The following is an 8,220-nucleotide window of genomic DNA, read 5'->3' as shown; positions in this document are numbered from 1 at the left end:
ATTAATAGTGCACTTATAATCAGCGCAGACGTGCACCTCTCCGTTAGGCTTGACCGGTGTAACTATGGGGGTTTCCCACACCCAGCTGTCAATGGGTTGTAAGACTCCCTGTTGAACGAGCTTATCTAACTCTGCATCAATCTTGGGCTTAAGGGCAAAAGGCACTCTACGAGGCTTTACTCTGATTGGAGCTACAGTTGGGTCAAGGTGGAGAGCAATTGATGCTCCTTTATACTTCCCTAAATTGGGACTGAATACGTCCGCAAACTCAGGGCAGACAGCTGCCAAATCTGCTGTCTGGGTTCTGTTGATGCCAGTCATGTGGATGCCCAGAGTATCAAACTAGTCTAGGCTGATCAGGCTTGTTCGCTGGCCTTCGACCACCATGACACTGAGGGGACCCTCAAACTCTTTGAATGACACTTTTATCATAGCTTCTCCTTTAACTGCTATATGGGATTTTTGAAAATCTGTCAAAACTAAATCTGACAGCTTGAGTCTGACTTGTTTCCCACCATGTCTGCAGATGAAATTAAAAGTCTTATAGGAAATTATAGACACAGCTGATCCAGTGTCCAGTTCCATGGAGCATAGAACTCCTTGCAGCTTGACTTTTAGTCTAAGCTTTTCTTTTAGGGGCGATGGGATCCAGTTCTGAGGATGCTCCTTCTTCCAGAGCAAAATCCTATTCTATTCTGTCTTGGGGCCCCATTACCTCTCCTGGGGAAGTCTTCACATGGCGATTCCCTCTAGTGACCTTTACAGACGGTAGTGATGTGGCTTTGTTTGCCACAGGCTTGGCACTCAGCTGCGTGAAACCAGCATTCTGAGCGCTGGTGTCATCCACCACAGCCAAGAGAGCTAGGAAAGAGAACTTGTCAAGTGGCTGCTGCCTTCTCTCTGGGATCTTCTGCACCCAGTCGATCTCAATGTCTACGTCTGGGTCTTCTGTTCTCTCTGACTCTTCATGATGTACAGCCATCTGGCTGGGAAGATTCTTTGAGGGATGTAAAGCCTTGACGGCTCCACCTGCGGCCTCTTCTGCCACCATTTCTTTCAGTATGTCCTGGAATGTCAGGGTCTCTTTGGCAAACAGCCTTTGCTGAGGTCTCTACTTCTAAGACCAAATATTAGTCGGTCCTGGAGTCTGTCTTCTAGGTCAGGAAATTTGCAGAGCTGGGACGCTTGGCATAGGGTGGCCACAAATTCAGCAATGATTTCACCTGGCTGCTGTTCTCTCTGCTCGAACGCGTGTCTATATGCGATAACTGACAATCTTGGTTCGAAGTACTCCTTGAGTCTTCGTTTCAAGTCAGTGAAGGTGACTGACTCCAATGAAGCAGGAGTGATGAGGTTGTCGGCTATATCAAAAGTTGCTTGGGCACACACGCAAAACAAAATTGCAGCTTTTAAATTATCTTCTCTGACCTGGTTCACTTTGAAGTAGTTTTCTACTCTTAAGACGTACAAACTCCATCATTTGGGGTGCGTCACATCAAATTCTGAAAGTTTGCCTACTTTGGCCATGGTTGACTGTTGCTGCGACTCCAATGTCTTATGATGCTAGGGCTTCTGTGAGTTTCCCAGGGACGGGTCCCTTAGGAAGGTGCTACCTCCAGCGTTTGCGTACTGGCAGGCAGAAGGGGGAAATGCTGTTCCAACCAGGGCACTGATGCCTGGTCTTACTGCTCAGTGACTTAGCTCTCTTCTTCCTAGCAGCATAATCCCACCTTTGTCGCCACTGTTGTGTAGTGGGAACAGCAAGGCATTGAAGACACAGAGTAGAATTAACAGCTCTTTATTAGGTTCTCACAGAAGCCAGCTCTAGCAGCTGCTTGACATATATTTATACGGACCTTCACTAGGTGGCGGCCAATCAATTTAAAGTATTCATTCCCGCCTAAAACAAAGGCTTAAAGTTATACAGTCTATCATTCAATGGAACAATCAGTAAACAGACCCTTTGAATTGCTTAATACATAACACCCTTATTGCAACTTCTCTATGTTTTCATGCTGACAACTTATCTGCCTGCTCTTAGATATGCTTTTTCTCACTTGTTTGTTCTTACAATTTGCAGAAGCTGAACGACAAAAACTGTATTAGTTTAAGCAGCTTCCAGAGACCAAAATATGCAATGTGATTGCCAAAATCAATGTTCTGAAGATAGCTGAACACATTTGTACACCGAGACTTCCATAAAATCTGGAACTCTATACAAAATTTAATCAGTTGAACAACACTGTACATAGAATTGTAGGGCTTGAAGGGACCTTGGAGGTCTTCTAATCCAACCCTCTGCCCAAGGCAGGACTCTTTATTCATCCTGGACGAATGCTTGTTCAGTTTATTCTATAGAAAACCACCAGCAATGGAACATCCATAACTCCGGAAGGCAAGCTATTCAGTTGATTAACTGTTTTACTATCAGGAAGTTTCACCTTGGAGAAACTCCTTAGTTCCAGGTTGGAACTCTCTCCGACCAGCTTCCACCCATTGCTTTTTGTCCTGTCCTCAGGTGCTTTGGAGAATGTGTTTTTCCCAACTCTCATGTGCCCACACAAGATAGGGACATAAAGGCAGTAGAGATTTGAACAAAAGCCATTTACTGGTGGATATTCTTCAGGAAAATAAATATGAAATTGGCATGAATAGTCTTCAAATCTCAGGAAACTATGTACAAAAACATGCTTGCACAAACTTCTCACCTTCACAATTGCATTAGAAGCATTATGAATATTTAAAGTGTCTACTAGGATGGAAGAACTGCTGAATACGTGTAATGAATTAATACTATTCTTATGTTCCCTCTTGATTTAAATAATACTTTTATTTAATAGCACCTCTGAGACTCCTCAAAACAAAAATGATTTCATGAAATGACAGAACAGAGCTACTCATCAAAGAACAGTCAATATTTGATTGAAATGTAAAAAATGTAAGCACATTTTAACTTTTTTTTTTTTAGTTAGCCTCATTCCTTGGGAAAAAAAAGTTTTATGAAAATGTAGCTATTGCTATTTTTTAAATGAAAATAATAATTTTCAGAGAAGTTGCGAGGAGCAATTTGACAATATGTTTATTTTCCAGTCTGTAAAAAAATAGCTTCTGAGATCAAAGTTGTATTTTTTTAAAAAAAATATGTATTGTGCTTTCAGCTATTCATAACCAGAAGCTCTTGGCAAACCTGTGTTTTGCAACACAGCTTATTCTGGGATCAGTGACAGCTCCTACTCATTCTTCAACTATTGAACAGTTTCTCATTGCACATTCCAAAGCATTCATACCATATTTTTTCTGAGTTGAATTGCATTTTATTTTTTTTAAAAAAATTAATAAATGCATTTGAAAACTGGGTGCTTAGCATTTGTTCAGAACAGCTGATATAAACAATCGTCCAGAATTTTATAGGGCTCTGAGATCATCTGACTCAAAACAAGAGTTTAGTAGTGCCTAAGCTGCAAATCTGATTCAGAGGCTTCTTTGCGAAATAAAAATTCATTGCAAACAAATGTGTGTGTGACTTCATAGTGGATGAGTGGGGCAGTATTTCAAATTAATTCATCCCTTTACTTGGATTTTAATTTGCTTATTTGACAGTGCAGTTGTACTAGCAATAGCAATAGCACTTACACTAATATACCGCTTCATAATGCTTTGCAGTCCTCTCTAAGCAGTTTGTAAACAAACAGCATTTTGCCCCCAACAATCTGGGTCCTCATTTTACTGACCTTGGAAGGATGGAAGGCTGAGTCAACCTTGAGTTGGTGAGAATCAAACTGCTGGTAGTCCACAGAATTAGCCTGCAATTCTGCATTCTAACTACTGCACCACCATGGCTCTCTAACACGGCATTACCATGTTTAGGAATGATCATTAGTTCCTGTCTTTTTTTTTATGCTATATACCACTTCCTTGGATACTGGATACTAATTTATAATTACTTCTCAATTTGTGAGGTTTGACTGGACAGTTCAGTCATAAATTGCTGGAGATCTGTCTATGCTCACATGTATTTTGCTAATTTGTAGTTAAAGCATAGCTTAGGGCACAAGTGAATAAAACAACTATTTTTTAAAGACAGTTGCTTTAGGCAGCAAAACTGCAAAGGGACAGAAGCTGAATTTAAAGGAAATGTTTCTCTGTGAATGAAAATAACAGGCATTACAATGAACGGGGTATATACTTGTGTGTTATTGTTGCTTGGCAGTCCTTTGTACAATACTTATTCAATATCATCTCTGATTATATTCTAGCAGTATTGTACTATATTAGTAAGAAACACAGAATGTGTTCTATAAAAAGGAAAAATAAAATGAAATTCCTATTTTTGCTTGCCCTTTTCTTATCTAACATTATTTTTAATAGTAATCAATATCCTAGCAAGGTATTCAAGCAAGCTAATTTTCTAGAACTTTTCTATTTTTGATGCAGGCTGTTAATTTCATATAATGTTTGTTGAGTCCGTGGCGGGAAACAGACACGAGAAGCAGCTGGAGTTTTCAGTTTCTTTTATTCAGCGTTCAGCTTACAGGAAGATGGCTTCAGCTTCGCCCAAACGCCTCGCAGCCTCTTATATAGGCAACTCCCGGGTAAATGGGTTACTTTTCCCGCGCCAGCACCCGCGCATGCGCACGGCGCTGGCGACAGCCTGTCTGGTCCCGGGCAGCTTTGCACCTGCCCGGGACTGCCTGCAAACGCCCGAGCCGTTTGCAAGGCTCGGGACATAACACCCCTTTCCCCCGGGCTAAAACTACTACCAACATACAACATTTATTTTATACGACAATTTGCTCCCCAGTGCTCCCACTGTTTACTGGCTTTTGCCTTGCCAGCAATGTTATGTAATCTTCTAGGTACTTAGGAGATTTCTTTGCTCTCTGTGACCTTCTTAGCTCTGGGTTACTGGCATAAGTCCCCTGACTGGAGGGAGGCGTGAGCCTGTTCTCTCTATTGTGCCCTGGTGTCTTCCAAGGACTGTGCCCCGATGCCTGGCCTGCTTGCTTGCCCACCGGGCTCGTCAGGCCAGGGCTTCTGTTGCTTTGTGACCTGGTTGTCCTACCTAGCTGTAGACCCTCAGGCCCCTTGAAGTGATAGCCACTGCTGGGCGTCTCTGTAGAACCTCCTAGGTCAGTCCAAGACCTGTCAGGAGGCTGTCCATTCCCTGAACCCCATTCTGTGCTCGGGCTCGTGTGGGTTTCTGTACTTTCCCAAAACTCAGGTGTTCCCTGATTTGTGCTAGGGGTGTTGTAGTCGGGACTTGGCTCCTCGACTAGCTCTGTGTATGTTTGACCCCCTGTAGGATTTGGGGTAAGGTCAGGCCAACCTTGGGAATTGTGTGCCAGCTCTCTTGCGGGGAATGATTTGTTGGGATGCCCCTGGGTATCCTCCGTTACTGGAGTGCTGTGTGATGTGTGTGGAAAGTGAGTATGCCCCCGGGGTGACTCCCTGGCTGGAGTAGGCGTGAGTGCCTGTTGTGTGGGTAAGCTCCATGACTTTCTTTTTGGAGCAATTGCAGAACCCTGGGATGGGCCGTTTGTGGCTCCCTCAGTGGAGATGGGCAGTAGCTCTTGCCCTTCCCTTTGCTCCAAAGGGTCCCCCTCCCCCCCTGGAAAAGACCCAGGAGTCTCATCAGAAAAGTCCCACCTAGAGCGGAGTTGGTCGATGTGCCGACGCAGGACACGACCGTTGTCCAGGGCTACCTCGTAGGAGAGAGGACCTGTGACCCTGGAAACAGAAGCGGGGACCCATGTATGACCAGGCCCGTAATTGCGAGCCCAAACCGGGGCACCCACAAGTAGTTGTCTAGGTGCCCTAGGATGTGAGGTAGATGAAGGCAGTCTGTCCGGATGCAACCGGTCAAGTCTAGTAGTAAGTTGGCGCCCCCAACGAAGTTCAGCTGGACTTCTCCCTGTAGAAGTGGACGGTGTGGTGCGATAAGAAAGGAGAAAGTCAGCCAACCTGTGATGCCAGTCCCCGTAGGTGAGTCTCTTCAAGGCGTCCTTTGCGATGCGCACCATGCGTTCAGCCATACCGTTGGTGGACGGGTGAAAAGGCGCAGACGTGGCATGACGAATCAGGTTTGCCTGTAAGAAAGCTTGGAATTCGGAGGAGGTGAATTGAGGGCCGTTGTCGGACACAATGACATCTGGCAGCCCGTGTGCAGCAAAAATCCCCCTCAGTACCTGAATAGTCTTTGCAGTGGTGGTGGATGAGACAGGCACAACCTCAAGCCATTTTGAATGGCTGTCAACAAGGACCAAGAAGAACTGGCCCTGAAAGGGCCCAGCGTAGTCAATGTGCACCCTAGACCATGGGGACTGTGTTTCCTCCCATCTATGCACAGGAGCTTGGGGCATCTCTGGGCGAGATCGTTGGCACAGGTGGCATGCGTGTACCTTAGCCTCAATACCTTTATCTAAACCAGGCCACCACAAGTGGCTTCGTGCAAGAGCCTTCATACGAACAATGCCAGGATGACCCTCGTGGAGGGATTCTAAGACCCTAGTCCTCATTGAGGTGGGAATGACAACTCTGTTTCCCCAAAGCAGACAACCCTGAGAAAGGGACAGTTCGTTCCTTTTGGACCAGAAACTCTGAAACTCAGGACTAGGGCAGTGCTCAGGCCACCCGGACAGGACCCAGGAGCGGACACGTGAAAGTGTGTGATCTGTACCTGTTTCAGCGGTAACATCCCTGGCACTAAGAGGAAGCTCGGGCAAGGCTTGGATTGATAGAATGTTGACAGCTGGCGCGGGGTCAGCTTCTACTACTGGCAGAGGCAACCTACTGAGGCCATCAGCATGGCCCATTTCTTTCCCAGGCTTGTGGAGTAATGAAAAATCATATGCAGACAAAAAAATAGACCACCTAAGCATTCTAGGGGAAATGATGTGGGGAGTCTGCTTACGTGTGGTAAACAGTCCCAGCAGAGGCTTATGGTCAGTGAAGACCGTGAAATGCCTGCCATATAGAAAATCGTGGAATTTTTTAATTCCAGCAACAACAGCCAGAGCCTCCCTGTCTATCTGAGCGTAGTTGCGCTCGGCAGAAGACAGTGTTCTGGAGTAGTATGCAATAGGAACCTGAGTTCCATCAGACCTGAGGTGACTCAGGACAGCTCCAACCCCGTAGGGGGACGCATCACAAGCGATGCACACAGGGAGAGACTCGTTGAAATGTGCAAGAACACTGTTAGAAGTGAGCAAGGCCTTGACTTCTTTAAAGCAAGCCTCATGTGCTTGTGACCACAGCCACACAGCTTGTTTGTCTAGTAGCCTGTGAAGAGGCTCAGCTACACTAGCTTTATGTGGAAGAAAAGAATTGTAGAAATTCAGGAGGCCTAAGAAGGCCTGAAGTTCGGCCTTAGACTTTGGCCTGGGTGCTTCTAAAATAGCAGTTAGTTTGGATTCAGCAGGATGAATCCCAGCAGCATCAATTTTGAATCCCAGAAATTCAGTAGAAGGCACCCCAATCTTGCATTTGTCTTTTCTGAGCTTGAGGCCTGATTTCCTGAATCTTAACAGGACAGCCCTAAGCCTTTCAGCTAGAATGTGTGTGGAGTCTCCTGCAATCAAGACATCGTCAAAGTAGGGGCAGACCCCTGGTATACCTCGTAGTGTGTTTTCCATTACGCTTTGGAAAATCCCAGGAGCGACATTCACTCCAAACTGTAGCCTTTTTACCTTAAAGGCTCCCCTGTGGGTCACAATGGTCTGAGCTATGGCAGCATCATCATCAACAGGCAGCTGTTGATATGCTTGAGCTAGGTCAAGCTTTGCAAAAACACGCCCCCCCTTGAGAGAGGCCAGGATGTGACTGACCACAGGAACAGGATAGGCATGTTGCTGCAATGCCTTATTGAGTGTGCATTTGTAATCAGCACAAATGCGAATGTCCCCATTTGCCTTTGCGTGACAATTTCAACAGGCGGTCCCCCTCTGGGCTGGAATCAACAGGTTCTAGGATTCCCTGTTGGATTAGTTTGTCTAATTCAGTGTCAATCTTACTTTTTAAAGCAAAAGGGACCCTTCTTGCTTTAATCCTAATGGGAGTGACAGTGGGGTCTAGCTTTAAGGACACAGGTGGTCCTTTGAATGTGCCCAGCTGGGGGCTGAAAACATCTGCAAATTCTTTGCAGACTTCCTGTAGGTCGAGTGTTTGTAAGCTGTTGAGTCCTGTGACGTGTATCCCCAGGGCCTCAAACCAATCGAGTCCTAT

At 45.5% G+C, this 8,220-nt stretch overlaps 1 pseudogene; it reads right to left on the bottom strand.

Moving 5' to 3' along the window:
• Positions 1-1,074: 1,074 nt before the first annotated feature.
• On the bottom strand, positions 1,075-8,220 carry LOC120297523 (annotated as a pseudogene).

Source organism: Crotalus tigris, unplaced genomic scaffold (assembly GCF_016545835.1).
Source record: "Crotalus tigris isolate CLP2741 ecotype Arizona unplaced genomic scaffold, ASM1654583v1 scf7180000023627.613776, whole genome shotgun sequence".
In the NCBI taxonomy this organism is placed as follows: domain Eukaryota; kingdom Metazoa; phylum Chordata; class Lepidosauria; order Squamata; family Viperidae; genus Crotalus; species Crotalus tigris.
The sequence above is the reverse complement of the archived record's forward strand: the minus strand, read 5'-3'. Positions and strand labels throughout refer to the sequence as shown.